The sequence below is a fragment of the Rattus norvegicus genome, chromosome 2 (assembly GCF_036323735.1).
Source record: "Rattus norvegicus strain BN/NHsdMcwi chromosome 2, GRCr8, whole genome shotgun sequence".
NCBI lineage: Eukaryota > Metazoa > Chordata > Mammalia > Rodentia > Muridae > Rattus > Rattus norvegicus.
In genome coordinates this window covers 32378031-32400527 of record NC_086020.1, presented here as the reverse complement: position 1 = coordinate 32400527, position 22497 = coordinate 32378031, and positions in this window count along the sequence as shown.

Here is a 22497-nt window from a genome sequence, read left to right as displayed (position 1 = left end):
ATTTACTAGAATTGCTTTAAGTTTCTCTCCATTTATTTTGATGTTGGCTATCAGTTTGCTGTATATTGCCTTTATTATGTTTAGGTATGTGCCTTGTAACCCTGATTTCTCCAACACTTTTGTTTTGAAGGGGTGTTGAATTATGTCAAAGGCTTTTTTCAGCATCTATTGAGATGATCGTGTGCTTTATTTTGCTTTGTTTTTTTTTTCATTTTGTTTTTATGATGGGTTACCATAGATGGATTTCATATATTGAACATCTCTACATCCCTGGGATGAAGCCTACTTGATTATGGTGGATGATGTCTTCCTGGATTTGGCTTTGCTAGTATTTTATTGAGTATTTTCACATCAGTGTTCATAAGGAAAATTGGTCTGAAATCCTCTTTCTTTGTTGAGTCTTTGTGTGGCTTAAGTAAATATCTGGGTGACTACGATCCCATATAGTGACTTTGGTAAGATTCCTTATGTTTCTATTTTGTGGAATAGTTTAAGGAGTATTGGTATTAGCTCTTCTTTGAAGATCTGGTAGAATTCTGCACTAAAACTATTTGGCCCTGAACTGTTTTTGGTTGGTAGACTTTCAATGACTGCTTCTATTTAATTCCAGGTTATAGGATTATTTAGATTGTTTATCTGATTCTGATTTAACTTTGGTAAGTGCAGTCCATCAAGAAAATTGTCTGTTGCATTTAGATTTTCTAATTTTTTGGAGTACAGGCTTTTGAAATAATACTCAATAATTCTTTGGATTTCCTCAGTGTCTGTTATGTCCCCCTTTTTCTTTTCTTACTTATTAATTTGGATACTGTCTCTCTGCAGTTTAGTTAGTTTGGCTAAGGTTTTGTCTATCTTGTTGATTTTCTCAAGCAACTAGCTCTTGGTTTAATTGATTCTTTGTGTTGTTCTCTTTGTTTCTAATTTTTTTGATTTCAGCCCTGAGTTTGATTTATTTCCTGTCATCTACTAATCTTAGCGTGTTTGTTCTAGAACTTTCAGGTGTGCGTTTAAATTGCTAGTATGAGATCTTTCTAATTCTTTATGATGGTACTTAATGCTATGAACTTTCCTTTTAGTACTGCTCTCATTGTGTCCCATAAGTTTGAGTATGCTGTGCCTTCATTTTCATTGAATTCAAGAAAGTCTTTAATTTCTTTATTTCTTCACTGACCCAGTGGTCATTGAGTAGAAAGTTGTTCAGTTTCCATAAGTTTGTAAGCTTTCTGTTGTTTCTGTTGTTGTTGAAGTCCAGCTTTAATCCATGGTGGTCTGATATGATACAAGGGAATATTTCAATTTTCTTGTATCTGTTAAGGCTTACTTTGTGTCCAAGTATATGGTCAATTTTGGAGAAGGTTCCATCATGTGCTGAGAAGAAGATATATTCTTTTATAGCTATTAGGCCCATTAGAGTCATAAACTCTGTTATTTTCATTATTTTCCTGTTCAGTTTCTGTTTCAGTGACCTGTCAATTGGTGAAAGTGGGGTACTGAAGTTTCCTACTATTAATATGTGTAGGGTTGATATGTGATTTAAGCTTTACTAATGCTTCTTTTAGGAATTTGTGGCATAGATGTTCAGAATTGAGATGTCCTTGGTGGATTTTTCCTTTGATGAGTATAAAGTGTTCTTCTACATCTCTTTTGATTAAATTTGGTTGAGTGTCTATTTTATTAGATATTAGAATCACTAATCCAGGTTGCTTCTTGGGTCCATTTGCTTGGAAAACTTTTTTCCCCAATCCTTTACTCTGAGGTAATGTCTATCTTTATTGCTGAGATGTGTTTCTTGTATGCAGCAGAATGATAGATCCTGTTTTCACATCCATTTGGTTAGCCTGTGTCTTTTATTGGGGAATTGAGTCCATTGATGTTGAGAAATATTAAAGACAAATCATTGTAAATTCCTGTTATTTTGATGGTGGTAGTGGGGTGGGACAGAGAGAGAGAGAGAGAGAGAGAGAGAGAGAGAGAGAGAGAGAGAGAGAGAGAGAGAAGAGAGAGCGCATATGCGTGTGTTTCCCTTCTTTTGGTTTTTCTGGTGTGGAGTTATTTCCTGTGTTTTCTTGGGTATAGTTTGCCATGGAATATCTGGATTTCCCCATCTATATTGAATATAGTAGTCTGGTCTGACATCATGGTCTCTTAGGGCCTGTAAGATATCTCCCCAGGCCCTTTTGGCTTTTAAAGTCACTGTTGAGAATTTGGGTATAATTCTGATAGGTCTTCCTTTGTATGTTACTTGGACTTTTTCCCTTGTAGCTTCTAATATTCTTTCTTTGTTCTGTAGATTTAATGTTTTGATTATTATGTGATGGGAGGATTTTCTTTTCTGGTCCAATCTATTTGGTGTTCTGTAAACTTCTTGTGCATTTATAGGCATTTCTTTCTTTAGGTTAGGAAAATTTTCTTCTATGATTTTGTTGAAAATATTTTCTGGGCCTTGGAGCTGGGCCTTCACCTTCTCCTAATTCCCATTATTCTTAGGAAATAGATCTTTTCATGGTATCCAAGATTTTGTGGATGTTTTATGCCAGGACTTTTTTAGATTTAACATTCTCTTTGAACAATGTATCAATTTCTTCCATTGTATCTTCTACGTCTGCTGTTCTCCTCCCTAGCTTTTTCATCTCCAGGATCCCCTCCATTTGTGTTTTCTTTATTGCTTCTATTTCCATTTTCAGGTCTTGAACTGTTTTATTCATTTCCTTCTTCTGTTTGATTGTATTTTCCTGTACTTCTTTAAGGAATTTATTCAATTCCTTTTTAGAGGTTTCTATCAACATTTTTAGATTGGATTTAAGGTCAGTTTTTGTGCTTTGGCTGTGTTAGGATATCTAGGGCTTGCTTTTGTAGGCTAGTTGGATGCTGGAAATGCCACATTACCCTGGCTCTAATTACTTGTGTTCTTACACTAGCCTTTAGTCATCTGGTTGTCCCTGGCTATTACTCGTGTAGTAGGTCTCAGGCAGGCCAAGTCTGAATGCTTGTGGTGCAGCTGTCTTTGAGTGGGCATCTTCATGCTGGACAGTGCAACTCAGGGGGTAGTGCACATCTCAGGGGAGCTACGCAGGAAACTGAGAGGTGGAAGAAAGGATCTAACCTGGATGTTCCTGGTGCAGCAGGCCTGGTGATGGTGGGTGGAGTTGTGGCAAGACTAATGGTGTTCAGGGGACTGCTTCGGTCATGGTGTCTTAAAGCAGTGGAAAAGTAAGTAAGCTAGCCTCCCAAGCTAGTGGTCTTCAAACTTGAGCATGCATTAGGATTTCAAACATAGACTGATGGGTCTTTTACTCACAGGTCTTAAGGAAGGGGTTGGGCATTGTCATCTCTAACTAGTTACTATGTGATATTGGTGGTGCCAGATAGGACACCACAATTTAAGAACTATGAGGTAGGTGCCAACTGGACTCCCAACTCTGTTTTGGGACAGTGTCTCTCTACATGACCCTGGCTGTCCTGGAACTCACTATGTACACCAGGCCAACCTCAAACCTAAAGAGATCCACCTGCCTCTGCCTCTGCCTCTTGAGAGCTGGGATGGAAGACGTGTGCCACCAAGCCCAGCTTAGATTCTTCTTTGGAATCCAATATTTTAATAGATTCATTTGTTGCATGCTTGCTATCCCAACTCCTTAGAGGCTGGGTGGTCCCTCCCTCATTTAGATCTTCCGGGATGTTTCTGGGCGCTCACTGTGTTGTCAGATGTAGCTGGGAGAACTTTCATCATCACTTGTGTTGTTATCCTCAACATGTTCCTGTTTACTACCCACCTGCCCCAGCTTTCAGATCCTAGGAACTCCCGAAGTATGGTCACGTCACGGCGAGTTCATAGGGTCTGTGGTTCCCACCATGCCCTTGTGCACTGGCAGCCAGTCTGTTCTATAAAACCCATATTTTTCCCTTTCCAGTCTCCCCTGACCTGTCACAATTAAGACATATACTTTTAGGTGACATCAACTTCAAACTTATCCCTGTTCAGATGACCTCTGCTGTCTGCTTTCTGGGATGACAGTCCCCATGTTAGTGTGTGTGGCACTCAGAAACAACCACAGCATTCCACAGGCGGCCTGACCACAATCCATTCAACCACTGTAGTCTTTCTCTGCAACTTTCAGACCATGTGCATGTACCAAACACACACACACACACACACAAACACGCACACACACACGTGCACACACACAAACACACACACACACAAACACGCACACACACGCGTGCACACACACAAACACACACATACACACAAACACACACACACAAACACGCACACACACATACACACACAAACGCGCACACACACATACACACACACAAACACACACACATACACACACGCACACACACAAACACACACATACACACACACAAACACACACACACACACAAACACACACGCACTTGCTATCTCAGCATGGAGACAAAAGGTCAACCTCTCAGGAGGTCAACCTTATGTGTTACTTCTCTAGATGCTGTCCGCCATGTTTTTGTGGCTACAGAATCTGTCCCTGGATTAGAAACTCACTGATTCAGCAGGCAGACTGACTAGTGAGCTCCAGAGAACAAACTGCTTGTCTCTCCCTCCCTAACATGTGGAAGGATTGAACCCAGCTTGTCAGGCATGACTTTGAGTATCTTCACCCCCTGAACCATCTCTCCAGCCATGCTTGACTTTTAAGACATAGGTTCTGGGGCTGGAACTCAGCCTTCAAGCTTGTAAGGCAAGCATTTTCCTGACTCAGCCTGTGATGCACCCATCTGTCCTTTGGAAAGCACTAACTTTGGGCTAAAGGCTTCCAAATAGTCTTCTCAGACACATCATACTTTTCTCTCTTTCATGTTTATGGAAGTACTTTTTTTGCTTAAGCCAGGACTTTACACAAATGGTTTGTTTGTTTGTTTTGAATAATATTTCAACCAGGAGAGGTTTTTTCTTTTAAAACATATCTTTTAAGATAATTTTTGTTGTGAGAGGAATATCTGTTCATTAAAAGTGTTGTAGAGATGAGCAGAAAGAGCATTAGAATTTATGTTAAGCCACCCACACAGTGTTGATCACCATGAACACTTTGTTAGATGTTTATCTTTCCAGAACCTTAATCAATCCCTTTCCAGTAACCCATAAAAGAGCACATTTCTGAATATGAATGACACATAGAGGTGACTTTGTGGCTTGTTTTATATATCCATTGTACAGGCTGCTCCTCCTAGCTCTGAGTCAGCCTTAGAGCGGCTCCAGTATTCTGTGAGAGTTGTTAATAAAACACTGCATGGGGTGGGTAAGAACAGACTCCTGTAGCACAGCCCACCACCCACCCTCCCAGGCTACTGACTCATCCCTCAGCACTTACTGGGTGGGAGTTACCAGACAGTTAGCAATGCATGGAGCCTACTCAGGTACTTCCCACAGTGCTCTGAAGGACAACCCAGGAGGTTCTGCCTGTTTAAATCAGGTCTGTCACTGCAAAGTGTGCAGATATGCTCCCCTCAGTGTTAGAATTCTCCACCCACTAGGCTTGACACCCCATTGATTGTTAACAGACACCAACCCTGATGTTCACCACCCTAACTTTTTTCAGAAACAACCATTTCCCATCTTTACTTTCAGGCACTTGCCCCACTCTTTCTTATTTCCTGAAAACAAACTGCAAGGACTCTGCCATGACTTCGGCTAATTCCCTCAGCACCGTGGGGTGGAATTCATCCAAGTGTGAAGAACGGAACCCTTTACAAGGACATTCTTTTCCTCTCTTGGCCCCTCTTGGACTTCACAATGACTGTTCTACCTAAACAGGTTTGAAGCCTTTCGCTTCCAAAGAACAGACAGAAACTGGGAGCTATAAGAAAGTCCTCCCAACCCCCATACTCAACCATTTGCTTTGAAACCTGAGCCTCAATGCACTTTGGTCCAGTGTGCTTTACCCATACTCAACAAAATATTATTTTAATGCTTCTAGATACTTTGATTTTTCCTCTCTTGGCTTCAGTTTTCCAGGTATGACTTTCCTTCCAGTGCCAGTCTTTCTTTGAATGCTCTGTTCTCTTCCTCCTCTCCGCCCCTGTGTGTGTGTGTGTGTGTGTGTGTGTGTGTGTGTGTGTTCTTTTCTACTCTGATTCCATTGACTTGACCATTATGCCCACAAATTCCTGTCTCTTTTTCTTTACACTATGGTAATTTATAAGATTATTCATTCCTATATTTTCCTCAAGTCTTAATCTATTTCTGCACCTATAGGTTGCAGCAGTATCAGCATACCTAGCACTGGCTAGAACATTTGAACTTTCAGATTAATGTCTCAGGGCTCCCTCATTTTCCTCTTGGCTATCACAACATAGAACACTGTTGGGATTTCATAAGTATGAGTTTACTAGGTCCATAGCATCAGAAATAGAGTGTGGCTGAGTCAAATGGAATTTGCTGGGAAGCTAGCACTGTGATGGCAGCCTCAGAACTGAGCTCCAAAGCAGTAGAACCAGCCTGAACTGGCTCAGTCCACTCAGCTGAAACTATGCTGCCCTTACGCCAATATACCTAAGATTAGAAGTCTTAAGAAAGACAGAGTCTGAATGGTCAAGCTTAGTTCTTTGTCTCTTGATCAGAGAAAAGCAGGGACCTTTTATTTGCATGTACAGTAAGAAGACTTGCGATAGAAGAGAGATTATGTTTCTGGGTGGACTAGGGTAAAATTACTCCTAGTGGGGTGGGTATATGAGAGACTGTAGGGAGCGGCTAAAGATGGCGCCGACATCCGGTGGTCGTTTGTGGTAAACACCTACAGCGCATGTGTTGGCAGACCCCCAGCACCTACAAGGCCAGGGTGATATTCATGCTAAATAGGTATTTCATGCTCCACCAATCCCCAGTGGACAAATTTACAGCCACAGCCTGTCTTGTATTTAAGGCGAGTGCCTTTGTTCCCCGGGGTCCCCGTACTATCAATTAGGTGTTCCTGCAATAAAGGCTGATTGAGAAGGATTCAACGGTGTTGCGTCTTCCTTGCCGGTCGAGGTGGGCGCAACAAGAGACTATTGTAGAACAACAGACATCCACTACAGCTCCCAGGGTTCCTTTTAGGTCCAGTTTACTATTAAATTCTAACTTTTTGTTTAGAATTAAGTTAGTTGTATTGGTTTTATTGATTTGTTTGCTTCTGGGGAAATGTGTTAGTAGAGAAAGGTACCAGATGTTTATGTAGCGCTTTCTTTTAGCAGAAATGAGACTTCCTACAGGTAGCTTATTAGAAGAAATCTCAGGTAGCAGTAACCTCTGAACCTATTTTAAAAACAATTATATAATTCTATTTACCTGAGTATAAATAAGCAATTGGATTTATTTACCTTATACTGACATATTGAATAAGGGGCTGGAGAGATGGCTCAGTGGCTATGAGTATATTACTTTTATAGAGAATCTGGGCTTGTTTTCCAGCCCTTGTGCCCCATCATACAGGTCACAATTGCTTATAACTCCAGTTCCAGGATATCTGACTCTCTTTGCCCCATGTGGTCACCTGTATATGCATGGTACACACAAACTCAAGTAGACACATATACACATAAATAAAACACATCTTAAAAAACATGGAATTGAAAAGGCTAGGCTAACTCCATGGCAGGTTGCAAATTGGCAGTTTAGGAGACTAGGCTTAAGAACTGGGCAAGTCCAAAAAGTCCAGGTAAGTCCGTTACTAGAGAAACACACACACACACACACACACACACACACACACACACACACACAAACAAAAAACAAAAAACAAAAAACAGGCTTCAGGCAGCTAGTCAGAAGCTGCCCTCAGAAGCTGCCCAGACCGCTAGCCTGAGGCAAGGACAATGGGTCAGCAGCAGTCTCCAGACTTCCTCAGCAACAGTTTCCAGACCTCCCCAGCTACAGTTTCCAGCTCCCACATCCCAGTAATGGAATGTCCCTAGAGACGGAGTAAGATAAAGGCCACCTACTCCGGAACCCCCTAATGTGCTTTAATTTAAATCAGGCCTGTGAGCTCACTTATTGTCTCTCTGTCTTATAAAACACTGAGTTTACAGTGTTTTATAAGTCTGGGGTATCATTCTTGGGTGAATCAGGAACCCTTACGGTATCATTTTAACAAGCATGTTTTAGATTATTATTATTATATAGACACCGAGAATAATAAATATTGTTTCTAAACTTATTATTATTTCTTCCTGAAAATTACTGATTTCCTTTTGGAATGGTTACTTGCTCCCTTTGCTCCCATCTGGTTATATGGACCTAATAGTCTTTAATACTTCATCCTGTCAGACGTACTTCATGACATTTGAGTTGATAGTTTTTCCTAGCTCTTTCTTTTTCCACAACATTTCCAAGTTCTTATTTCTCTTTCTCTTATTAGATATGTTTCTCTAAGACCTCATACTTTTTTTAAAAAAGATTTATTTATTTATTATATATATAAGTACACTGTAGCTGTCTTCAGATACACCAGAAGAGGGCATCGGATCTCTTTACAGATGGTTGTGAGCCACCATGTGGTTGCTGGGAATTGAACTCATGACCTCTGGAAGAGCAGTCGGGTGCTCTTAACCGCTGAGCCATCTCTCTAGCCCAGACCTCATACTTTTGACTTCCGCCAGAAACTTACCCTAAGCTATGATAGTTTAGCCCTGTATCCAACCACTTTCCTCTCATGGTCCTTTAAATGCAGATGTCAACAAGAAGGATTAAAACGTATATCCAATGGTGTCTTGTCTTTAAACTTCCTAGTTAGAGTTGAAAGCAAATGTGCTTCTCTCGACCTCTCTTTTGTTCCCACATGAGCACACAGACTTGCAGTGACTCACTTAGGTCAGGCTCTGCTTTCTGAACAGCTCCAAACAGATATTCTAAAGTGGCCAGGTCGACTGCAGGTATCATCATCATGGATAATAATATTCTCCAAAAAAACACAGTATCCACATATAACATCAGCGCACACATACTATTGGGGGAGTTAAACGAATGATTAGAACCATCGATTCAAAATCAATAAGACTTTGGGGAAATGCTGGTAGGAAGCCAGGGACTGACACAGATCAAAGTTTGTTTGTTTATTCGTTTGTTTGTTTTGAGACAAGGTTTCTCTGCACATTCCTGGCTGTCCTGAAACTTGCTTTGTAGACCAGGCTGGTCTTGAACACAGATACCTATCTGACTATGTCTCCTGAGTGCTTCGATTATAGGCACCACTGTTCTGATTTCAACTTTCTTTCTTTTTTTTTTTCTTTAAATTTTATGTGTAAGGGAGTTTTGCCTGCAAGTGTGTCTGCATATCATGTTAGTATCTGGTGTCAACAGATACCAGAAGAGGGTGGTACTGTTTTGAAGATGAGGCAGAGCACACAAACAATTCCAAATGTCATATGCTGGGGTCTTCAGCCCCAGGAAGGCTAAGGCACAGTGCCAAGGTGAGTGGAGTCCCCACTGGGATTTGACAATGGGATTCATCACTGGAGTGGCTTTTTAGTTTCAAAGTCATCTTATGTGGACACTTGAGACTTGCTTGTCATTTAGCTTTCATTGTAGCCATCTATAATAAGACCTGACCCTGGTGAAGCAGGCAGCCACTGAAGGGGTTCCAGGCTTTGACTACACACAGCAGTTTTCTAACTGTGAGGCTAGTGCTATGCAGAGATCTGGGGGTAAGGTACAGTTTAAGAGAGAATGTCGAGTGTCAGTGTCTGGAAAACATGCCACTTCTGCCGTGAACAAGCCTGGGGGACTTCAGCACCCTCTTATATGAACAGCTGCCTGCATCATGGCTAGGTGAGCCCATGTTAAGGGCACCAGGTCATTTCCATAAGAGCCACTGTGTCCAAACAAAGAAATAGTTCTCATTTGCTTTACCTGAAGCAAAGTAAAACTCAAGAGCCTCTGGAACCCCAGTGAGCAGTGCACCCAAGAGCAGGAGGGAAGTCAGTACTGTGGTCTTCCCTAAGGTATACCCAAACCCATGGCCATCTTTGGCATTTTTTATGGGTGGTACTAGGATAACAAATCTTGTGGGGGGCTCATTTAAAAGTAGATTTAGATGGGCTGTGCACTATTTTAATGGGGTCTGACACTTGCTAGAAATTGGACCAGATGACCAGAGAGAGACTAGGGCTTCTAACCCTTTTTTGTACAATGAAATTCTTTACTTTCACAATAGAATTCTTTGCTTCAACCATGACTATGGCAGGAAAGATGTAGAGAAGGCCTGTGGAAAGGTGCTTTTTTAGGGGCATGGGTACCTGGATGGTGAGGGGGGGCTGGAACACATGAATCTGCCACCATGGTACCTGGCCCCTGTTAATATATAAAATAGACACAAATTATTCCCAAGAGCTGTATTTGTAAGACTCGAGAAGCCCCCTGAGCCCTACATCCAGGATGTCCCACTCACAGAGACACAGAGACAGAGATCGATGCAATAAGCAAGAGGTTTAATGATCCAGTGCACTGGGGTGGCCCTGTAATCAGGACAGGGGTGACCCCCAGTAACAAAAGCACACATCTTTTATACACTTGTGGAGGAAAGCCTTTGGCAACAGCATGAATTGGTCCTTGATGACACACATTGACCCTTACATTCATCAATGGGGAGATGTCTTTGGCACATGGATAGGGGACTGCTAAGGGCATTTCCTGGAACAGGGTGTTTTCCTAAATTCTTTGGACAGTGTGTTAAAGTCCCAGGCACCTGGTGTTTCCCTAAGGAGGCCTTTGTCCTTAGAGTGTGAATCTTACACATTCCATCTCCAGGCTACATGTCTACCTTTATTCATGCCCATAGACGCTAATGGGGAGAACGTTGAAGAGAAACACTAGAATAGAAACAAGATCACCCCACCTTACTAAGGAGAAGAGAGAGGAACTAATCGCTGTGTTCTTCCAAAAGAGATACTGGGGAAAGAGTGCTAAGCTCATTCTCCCTGGTCAGAGGGGAATTAAAGTTCAGACTTTGTGCACCTGCAGAATTGCTGAGGGAAAGCAGGCTACAGCCATCCTGCGAGGGAGATGATAGAGCAGGGTCATAGACTCTCCTTTCCTGGGGCTGATCTAAGATGGCCCTGTGGGAGCTTTGCCCATCTGCTGCCCTCTGGCCTCCGGCATCATACATACAGTCATCCATCTTCACCAGGGAAACAGGAGTGTTTCACTGTGTCCTTCCATAGTCTACCTGCTGTGGTGGGAACAGACCCAGGGGGCTTCTTAACCAGAATGACTCAAGACCATAAGACCATCTGCTCTGCAGTCCGTGACCCACAGGAGACTAACTATTGCCTATTGTGGTGGCATTTTACACAGCCATCAGGAAATGACATGATGCCCCTGGGACAGAAGGGGAAGAAGCAGTTTGGACAGATGTGTGGTGATTTGAATAAGAATGGAATCCACAGGCTGCTTAGTCACCAGGGAGTAGCATTATCTGAAAGGATTAGATGTGGCCCCATTGGAGGAAGGGTGCCACAAATGGTGATTTTTGAGGTCTCAAAAGCCCAAGCCAGGCCCAGTGGCTCTCTTCCTGTCACCTTCAGAGATAAAACTCTCGACTACCATGTCTGCCTCTAAGCCATCATGATCTCTGACACGAGAATAATGGACTAAACTCTGAAAACTGTAAGCCAGCCCCAGTTAAATGCTTCTTTTTATAAGAATTGCTGTTATCATGGTTTCTCTTCTTATCGATAGGACACTGACTAAGCAAAGAGTCTATTCCCTATGGGCACAGCAAGCATGTCTTTATTGTTTTCTCCATGGGCTGTCCCACACACCATACAGTAGGGAGTTGTACTGGCTGGATTTGTGTGTCAAGTTGACACAAGGTAGAGTCATCAGAGAGGAAGGAATATTAGTTGAGAAAATGCCTTCATGAGATCTAGCTGTAAGGCATTTCTTCAATTAGTGATCAGTAGGGGAGGGCCCAGCCCATTGTGGGTGGTGCCATCCTGGGCTGGTGGTCCTGGGTTCTATAAGAAAGCAGGCTGAGAAAGTCATGGGAAACAGCCAGTAAGCAGCACCCCTCCATTGCCTTTGTACGAGGTCTTGCCTCCAGATTCCAGCCCTGTTTGAGTTCCTGTCCTGACTTCCTCCAAAGAAGGACTATTATCTGGAAGTGTAGCCAAATGAACCCTTTCCTCCCCAACTTGCTTTTTGGTCATGGTGAGTTATCACAGCAAGAGAAACCCTGACTAGGACAGGACTGTTTCACTGCCTGGAGTGTTCAGCTTCCTTTCTCTAACAACTTCCGGAGACCATCAACATCTAAGAGCAAGAGACACTTTGTCTCATTATTCTGGAGCTTCCCTTCCCAGGCTGATTGGCACTATTGTTCTTGAGCCTGTGGTAAGGCAGCACTGGATAGTGGCAACACACTGCAAATTATTTACCTCACAGCTAGGATGCAAAAGAGAGAAACAAGAGAGGTTTGGAGTCCTGTCATGCCCTTCCATGACCTAAGTCATCCCCCTAAGTTCCATCATTTGAGAGTTCTCCCATTTCCTAGGAGCTGCTCAGCCCAGGACCAAACCTTTTACCTGTGGGCCTCATGGAGAACTTATTCTTCATAGTCTCTTCATTCCAGATCTAAACTGGAACACATCATATTTCATTTAGATGTTTCCTTGTGGATGGACATTTAGATTACTTTAATATTTCAAAGTATGCTTTAAAGTACACATCTGTGTGCTGGCGTATCTGAAAGCATTCAAGAAGATACAAAAGATACAAAAAGATACAAAGTACACATCTGCAGGCCAATGCATCTTAGAGTATTCAAGAAGATCTTAGAATTAGAGTTGCAGATAGATAGCATGCTCTCCATCCCTGATTTCCCATGAGTCACCACATCTTTCACCAAGACTCTACCCACCACTGCTTCTCACCTAAATCCTGAAACTTCATTACTAACTTCCTGCAAACTTCCCTGTATTCACTGAACAGAAGCAGGGGGACTACACCTGAAGACGGCCCATGTAAGTTAGGTAAGCTAGAATAGTCGCATTTCAGCATTCTGTCACTGTGTCCCACATAGACATTGTGTTAACAGAAGCTCCCACTTACCGTGAGAAGGCACAGAGATAACCAAGGAAGGAAAAGTCTGCCATTCACTCTTCAGGAGCTGAGAACAAACCCACTACTTGGGATGCCGGAGAGCTGAGTCTGTTATCTAGCTTTTCTCCCTGCCTGGCGTGGTTCCAGTTATCAGAAGAGAAACTGTCAGAGCCCCTTGAGGTAGACATCGTGGTCAGCTCTGCCCACCCTTTGTGCAGTGAGGTAGAACTGCAAACATGAGCAGAAGCCATGGACTGAGAAACGGGTTTCTCTTATCGTCGTATACACTCCTCCAATCCCGAGTGGGCTTCGTTTGCCTCGATAAGAAATGCTGAATGTGTATTTATCTGTTTAGGTGACTTTCAAACTACTTTGACCGCAGCTAACAATAAGAAAAACTTGGACAACGTAATTCATCTCCACCCCCATATATCAAAATCAAACCTCATCAAGAGCACTTGGCTTTACTGCAAATGACATTTTTCTGGCATTTTCTACCGCAGTCTATTTTGTTTTGCAGAAACATTGCTCACGGCCCACTTGATTTTATGGTCCGTTAACGAGTCACAGATTGTTTCAAAAACATTGCTATTTATGCCACCCACAGGCCTGACAGCTCATCCAGGTGCTTGCCTGTGTAATAAAAACCTTAAAAGCCTTCGCTCTCTGCCTGCTATATTTGCTCTTCCTTTAAGAGTTAAGAGTTCCTCTGCCCAAAGTGTACCAAAAGCATCGGAAACAACATCTACCTGAGGCTTTCTCCCTCAGAGCTGCAACAATGTGCTATCATTGGGTGGGTGCTGGGGTATCTTATCGGAAGTGCACCTGGCAATGCCATTCTACTTGATGGTCTGCCACAGCTGGGGAGGCTTTCCCCACCGAGGCCCTTTGATGCAGCATGAAGGAAAGGAAGGAATGCAAATCCTAGCCAGCAATTGCATCCTGCACAGCTGACTGGGCTCATGACAGAAGGAGGCTTATGTCACTGTCACTCAGACGAGTGATCTGCTTCAGGGAGAGGTCTGGGGGCATGAAGTCAAAAGAGAAGGCAAGAAAGATCCAGACAGACCAGTGTGGATTCTCCCTTCTCTATGCTGTCGCCACAAGGGATCCCACACTTAGGGTTAAGTAAGTAAGGACCTAAGTGTCCATCAACACATAAGTGAATGAGCAAAAGATGGTATGCACATAGGTTGGAACATTCTTCAGCCGTGAAGAGTGAAAGGAAGTTGTGGCTTAGGCTACCTACCACACAGGTGATCCTTAAAAGTACTATGCTAAGTAAAACATGCCAGACACAAAGATCGTGTCATGTGAATCATATTAGCTGGTAAAATTTAGAGTTAGAAATAGAATGATGGGGTTGGGGATTTAGCTCAGTGGTAGAGCGCTTGCCTAGCAAGCACAAGGCCCTGGGTTCGGTCCTCAGCTCCGGGAAAAAAAAAAAGAAATAGAATAGACTAGAATAACCAGTATGCCAAGGGGAAGGAGACCAGGACTTACTGTTAGCCTTGTGCACTGTCATGGTTGTCTTCACTGTCAATTTGATGGGGCTTAGAATCATGTCTTCTGAATCCTCCCATTCTAGAGGAATGGGCTTTTGTAGCAAACCTCCTCCAGCAAGCCAGATGGTACTCAAGGTATCAATGGCAGATGGGGACAGTGTCCGGAGCCTTTGGCAGACTTCCAAATATGGATCACAGTGGAGACCTGTGGCTTTTGGATAAAGGCCCTGCTGTCATCTGCAGGCAATTATCGCCCTTTGAGAAACAGACCTTGGCCTTCCATTGGGCATTAGCAGGAACTGGATGCTTGGCAACATGCTACCAAATTACTATGCAACCCGAGCGGCCAGTCACAAGCTAGGTGTTATTTGACACACCGCATGCACAGCAGCAATCTTCGTAAGATGGACGTGGTCTGTGTGGGTCAAGAAAGGGGTTTCAGTGTCTGTGCTGTTGATTGATCCAGACGGGGGTGGGGAGCATTGAACTGCTTTCCTGTGATGGACATGGGAAGAGTACCAAAGATCCTGTAGGACCTGGATCAGTTATCGTTCTCATTTCTATGACAAAACACCTGGTAAAGAGCAATTTAACGGAGAAAGGGATTATTTCGGTTCATGGCTTAAAGGTACAGCGAGTAGGGCGTGGTGGAGAAGGTGTGACAGTGGAAGTGGAGGCTGGTCACATTGTGTCCATAGTCAGGTCAAAGACAGAGATGGATGCTGGCAATTGGCTGCTTTTTTTCTTTTTTCTTTTTTTTCCTTTTCATTCAGACCTAGACCCAAGGTGGTGACACCCACGGTGTTGGCCTTACAGCCTCTGGGAAACCTCATCAAAAGCAGCCTCATTTCACAGACAAAGCTGGAAAGACTGGGTCCAGGGTGATTTTAAATATAGTCAAGTTGGCAATGAAGATTAGTCATCACGCCCTTCAGTTGAAGTCATTGGAAACCACAGAGTTTCTATCTAGGTAGGATGACAAAAGGCCAAGGCCCTTCAGGAAGGAAGGTGAGGGTCGCCCCTCAGGGTAAACAGTGATGCTGCTAAGATACTTGGTGGGGGTAAGATAATGTGGAGTGGGTAGTAAAGAGTCATTATAAATGCTCATTAAGGACACAGGACCAGCAACAGAAACAAGAAATGTAATTGTCATGTTTCTTATTTGTCTCCCAATGGCACCCATTTCCCACCCCACAGAGACAGGGGAAGTGGATGGGCCAGTTTTGCCTGGCACTTAGAGTACCAATAAACTAGGTAAGATGGGAGCCAGTGAGGTCAGCTTCTTCCTGTTGATCTAGGCCAATGTCTGGCTTATAATATAGTTTTTCTTTATGAAACTGGGAGATGAGACCTATCAGGTGGCTTATTGGAATTGTCTTCTATAATATTAAAATGATAGGTGGGAATCAGACAGCCCTCCTTCATTCATCAGGCCAAAAACTATCTCTTATATTGTTCTAAGACCTCTGGCCAGTCACCAGATTTTGACATTTGCAAAGTTTTGCCTGTTTTATTTGCTGTCTGAGCAGCACCAGTGTCTCTATATTCCTCATACCTCTCTATTCTAGAACTTTCCCCAATCCCGCAGAGTTTGAATTCACAATGTTGAGGGGCTAAGGATGTATTGCTCCGATGGAGAGTGTCGTACTTACTTAGCCCTGGAGTTGATCTTAGTTTCACATAACTTGGGGATGGTAAAGCATGTCTGTAAGTGCCAGCACTCATGGGGTACAGATAGGAGGATCAGGAGTCTAAGGTCATCCTTGAAAGGCCCACTTGAACTACCATAGATCCTGCCTCAAACATTATCATACTGGAAGGATGTATATTTTTGAGTAGCAGCATTTTGTGTGGTCCTCCTGAGGTCTTCCAGGTAAGTTCATATACCAACCTTACTATCTTCTAAAAATACCCTGAAGAGGATCAGAGACAGTGGCTGTGGCCAACATCTAGTTGCTCTAAAACCTGGCCCAGCTCTTTGCCCAGTGAGCTCATAGTTGGAGTAAAGCAAAACTTGAGACCAAACGTATAAAGCTCCTGTAGTTACGCAAGGAGATGACCAGTGCCAGACACCCAAGCCCCCGACAATCCAGGAAACTGTCTGCATCTTCAGGTGGGGGCTTAGGGTTCTGCTAAGAGGCTTAGATTCTGGCCTCTGTGGTCACCAGAGACATGCATCATTGCTTGGTGAATGTTTATCAAACATCCCCTAGGGAGTGACATTGCCACAAATCGTTTTTGAAGTTCTGCCTAACCTTGCCTTGATTTTTGCTTTTTCTTCCCATGGGAGTGTTTCACAGCCAGAGAATTTATATTTCTTTCTCTTTTTTTTCAATTGGTTTCTAAAGTGTAAGAAAAGGCAATTGGCTCAACTCTGTATGGATACCATCTTGCAAAATGACAGCTGAGTGTTTTACATATTATCCTGACTTGAATAACCAGCTACTCTAAGTGCAGCTGCTTACTTTGCTAGACTTGCTACAGGTTGGAAGGTAAGCTATCCAGATATCATAATAGGTAATGGTGATTGACTCTGCGAGTCTAGAATGATTAATTGGTTTCTACCTCAGCCGGCCCCTCATCCCACACAAGGTTAGAGATAGTTTTACTGTTACCACTTTCTAGAAGAAGAAACAAAGTTATTTGCCCCCTTAATCTATCAGGGAACCTAGGAACAATAGTTCTGAGATTCCTCCGTATGCCTTTTAATACACCCATCTATTTTCCTTCCAAAGACCATTCATTTATTAAGAGCCACCCTGGAAAGAGACTTACTACACAGGCCAAGCATCAGTTAAAAAGGATTCTACGTGTGATACCAGAACAGAGCCCCTTCCCCGCCACGGTCTCTATCATTTTATGGATGATTTGTCCCACCCCTCATCCCGTCACCTGCCTTGTCAAAGGGCACTGAAGAGGCAGCCCTTCAGCTTGAATGTGTTGTTCCAGTTTTTCTTGTGTTTCTTTCATCGGGGGAAACTGATGGAAGGTAGCGGTTGGGAGAGGTGTTACAGATGAAGGACAGATAAAGATCTTTGATTTGAGGTCCCGGACCCTACTTCTTCCCTGACATAAAAATCCTATTTGTCCCATGCTTCCCCATGCAGATCACTTCAGTAGAGCATGACAAAGCAGCAGACACACAAGGACTTTTCCCACATCTTACTCCAAACACAGCCACTCTCCAGGGAACATCAGAGAAACTCTTGGGCTCCCACTTCCCCTCCATTTGTTTGAAGGATCAAGAGAACACAGCCCTCTTTCAACAAAAATTAAAAAAGGAAAATCATGAAAGGAGCCAGCCTCTTTTTTCCTCTCCTTCTCCTTAATATATTGTTGCATCAGGGAAGAGGAAGCCGTGAGGGCCACTGATACTGAGCCCCCAGGGATCCCATAAGGGTCACACCCCAGCTACCACAGGGGCTTGTCTTCCTCCATTTGCACAGGGAATTTATAGTGCTGGGTGTGGAAGTTGCTTTTGGCTCCGCACTGATGTGAAACAAAGAAAAAAAAAAGAAAGAAGAAAGGAAAACGTGTATGTGTGTTTGTGTATGTGTGTTTGTGATGTGTCTATATATATGTGCAGTGTGTGTGTATGTGGTGTGTGATATATACATGTGTGTGTGTTGAGTGTATGCATGTGTGTGTGGTGTGTGTCTGTGAGAGAGAGCGAGAGGGAAAGAGCGAGGGTGAGAGAGAGCAAGTGAGAGGGGGCGGGGGGGGGGACTTCCAACAAAGCAGGCTATGAACACACCTAGGTTTCCTGGGTCAGAAAGTTCTTAGATGCTAGGCTCTGAGGAAAGGAGACTTGGACAATCTTTAGCTGTGCCCTGCTGGTCTCCACAGTCTGGCTTAGAACTATGTGTTCCTTAAGGGCGGAGACAAATTCCTTCCACATGTTTTTGTTTTTGGTTTCTTCCTAAAGTGCTATCAGGGTGTCCAGGAACAATTGTCTCTGTGGCCTGTGACATAACAACACTGTGTTTATTCCGCACCTCCCTAAGTGCACTGAACCAAAGTTTTTGCATAGCTAGACTTTTGAGAACTATTTTTTTTTTAGTGAAAATGTATTTGGGCCGTGAATTCTCTTTTAAGAATGAAAGTGTTTTTCATGTACTTGCTTTATTGGTGAGCCGGGGGAGATAAAGGGCTTTTCCCAGCATCATATGGTCTAGCCTCTCAAGCTCTGTGCTCTGCCTTCTCTTCCCACCACCTGTGCCTGTGCAGATCTTGCCTGCTTCCCTTTTTTTCACTGATATCTAGGAGAAAACAGAGAGAACAGATGGACTTAATTTTGTACTTAGGAAGTGTGCCATACAGTCACCAAGCAGAGAGCAGAGCATGGGCACCCTGGGAGCCACAGACTCTAACTGATCCCTTTAGTCATTATGACAGGAGATGGACTTCACATCAAGGACTGAGAAAAGTATGCGTTTTGTTTTACTTGTGTGTATGTGTGTGTGTGTGTGTGCGCGCGCGCGCGCGCACGCATGCATGTGTGCATACACACACTTGTGTTTATTTGTGCACATGTGTGAAGGCTATTCATCAGTAGGTGCTAGCCACCTTGGTTTTTGAGACAGGGTTTGCTATTAGTCTGGCTTGGAGTTTACCAAGTTGCCTCATCTGGCTGGCCAGCAAGCACAGGGGATCTACCCCTCCCCACCTCTTCTGCTATGGGATTGCAAACCCTACTACATCCAGATCCTGTCCCAGCCCTGACCCATAAATGGGCTCTGAACAATTGAACTCAGGTCTTCATGTTTGCAAGACAGACAATTTTACCAACTGACACATCCTCCCAGCACACTTTTGGTTTTTGCTATTACATTTTTCCTTGAGTACAACTCAAAGGAGGATCAGAGAGAGAGAGAGAGAGAGAGAGAGAGAGAGAGAGAGAGAGAGAGAGAGAGAGAAAGGAGGAGAGAAAGACTTTCAGATATCTGTTTATGTAGCTCAGGTTGCCATTGAACTCTCTTCATCTTGCCCTAGCCTCCTGAGTTCTGAAATTACAGATATGTGCAATTGTACCCATTTTACAGATATGCTCAATTATACCCATTTTTAGATTCTTTGTTACCATGTTATCCTAATATTGTCTCTGATAGGATATTAAAGCTGACTCTTGAGTATCTCCCAGCATCCTTCTGGCTACCTTCCAAGCCATCTCTCTTGTGATAACTAAAACAAGTTTCAAAAATGTGAATATTATGTTCTTTGTTCGATGACTTTTTATATCATCCTCACACTGTATTACCATCCCTGTCCTCTGGCCATGACCTCCTCTACCATGCTTCTTTATACTACTAGACCTTTGTCCATGTCATAGACCCTACCTAGAAAGCCCTTTGTCTTCATTAGGGTTTTACTGTTGTGAACAGACACCATGACCAAGGCAAGTCTTATAAAGAACAACATTTAATTGGGGCTGGCTTACAGGTTCAGAGGTTCAGTCTGTTATCGTCAAGGTGGGAACATGGCAGCATCCAGGCAGGCATGGTGCAGGAGGAGCTGAGAGTTCTACATCTTCATCTGAAGAATGCTAGTAGAAAACTGACTTCCAGGCAGCTAGGGCGAGGTTCTTAAAGCCCATGCCCACAGTGACACACCTATTCTGACAAGGCTACACCTCCTAATTGTGCCACTCCCTGGGATAAGCACATACAAACCATAACTTTCTACTCCCTGGCTCCCATAGACTTGTTCAAACACATGCGTCTATGGGGGCCATATCTAGCCACAGCATAACAAAAAGTACATTTAGTCCAACTTCCAAAGTCCATCAATGTTAAAAGTTCAAAGTTCAAAGTCTCTTCTGAGATCCATGCAATCACTTAAGTGTAATCCCCAAAGCAAGACAGGAAACCAGCTGGGCAAACTCCAAACTCTGCTTCTCCATGTTTGACGTCAAAACAGTCTTCAGACCTCCAGCTCCTTTTTCATCTTTGTTGACTGCAACAAACTTCTTTTCCTGGGCTGGTTCTACTCCCTGTTAGCAGCATTCCTGTGGCTCTGGCATCTTGAAAATCTTGGGGTCTCCAAGGCAGATTCAATGTTAAAGCTTCTTGTTTCAATGTCTGGGATCCACACATGAACTTCTGGGCTCCTCCAAAGGTCTGGCGTCACTTCTCCAGCTCTGCCCTCTATCACACTCTAAGCTCAGGTGGATCCACTTCACTGAGGCTGCTGCTCTTGGTGATCCTCCTATGGTACTGGCATCTCCAATATACTGGGGCCTTCTGCTGCAAATAGGCTTCACCAATAGCCTTTCATAGGCTTTGCTCATGGTGACAAATCCTTTGCATGACCCCTTCAATCCTGGGCCATCAAGTACAACTGCACCTTCACCAGTGGTCTCCCATGGTCTCTCACAGTGCTAAGCCTCAGCTGTTCTTCATGACCCTTTTCAAAGCCACAGTACCACATGGGTGACTCTTACACACTACCCAGTACAGCTGCAGCACTAGGTACAATCTTGACTGTCTCTGGAGCACAGCTTCTTTGTGCTCTCAGCAAACACTTCCCAGAAGATTTCACCTCAGTGAAATCACCACTAATTTCTTAGCTCCAGCTAACCAGCATCAATTGTCCCAGTCATCTCCTTCTCCTCTTAACTATAAAGCCAGACACACATGGTCAAAGCTGCTGAGTTCTGCTGCTTGCAGGAGCTGGAACATGGCCCCCCTTGTTCTATTACATTATCACCAGCTTTCTGTTTTCCAACTCCTTCACTGCCTAAGCTTGAGTGTCCTGGAACTTACTCCATAGACTGACTTTGAACTCAGAGATCTGCATGCCTGTTTCAAAAGCAATGGGATTTAAAGGTATAGACCACCAAACCTGGATTTCAGTTTTTCTTCACCTAGAACTTGCTCTGTTCTAGGCTGGCATTGAACTCAGAGATCTGCTTGCCTTTGCCTACTGTGATTAAAGGCTTATTCTACCATGCCTAGATCTAAATTTAGCTGGGTGGAATCTTGCCACAAGGTCATTACTCCCTTAATTCAATTTAATATCGTTGAACACAGGATTCAGCTCCATTTCACTTCCTGGTGTCCCTTTAATACTCAAACCATATATTTTATATTTCCCCTTTCTCAGTTTGCTATGTTTGTTTAAAATGCTCTTCATGAGACTTAACCAGAGAACAAAGTCTATGATGGGTGATTCTGAGACTTCCTTTGTCAATGCAATTAATCAGTGTCTCTTCATCTTAGCCTCAGGCAGACTCTTCAGACAATGGCAAAAAGTAGCCCCATTATTTACCAAAACAATCTCTAGGCCACATATTGAAATTTTGCACTGAAACCTCTTGGATCAGGTCTGCATAATTCAAATCATTCTCAGTAAGGACATCTTCTATATCCCTAACAGGATAGCCCATTAAGCCCAACTTAAAGCATTTCATTGCTTTCCAAAGTCCCCCAAATCCACATTCCTCCAAACAAAAGCATGGCCATGCCTATCACAGCAATACCCAACTCCTGGTACCAACTTCTATCTTAGGTTTTCACTGCTGTGAACACCATGACCAAGGCAAGTCTTATAAGGACATTTAATTGGAGCTGGCTTACAGATTCAGAGGTTCAGTCTAGTATCAATAAGGCAAGAATATGGCGGCATCCAGGCAGGCATGGTGCAGGAGGAGCTGAGAGCTCTACATCTTCATCTGAAGGATGGTAATTGAAGAATGACTTTCAGGCAGCTAGGATGAGGGTCTTAAAGCCCACACCCGTAGTGACATGCCTATTCCAACGAAGCCACACCTCCTAATAATTGCCACTCCCTGAGCCAAGCATATACAAAACATCACACCCTTCCTTCCTTATTCCCAAGGGTGACTTTCTGTCCTTCAGAACAGAACTTCATTTCAAGTTAAATGTCATTTATTCAGAAGAGCAGTGTCTGATTTAATACTGATTATCTGTGATTTCA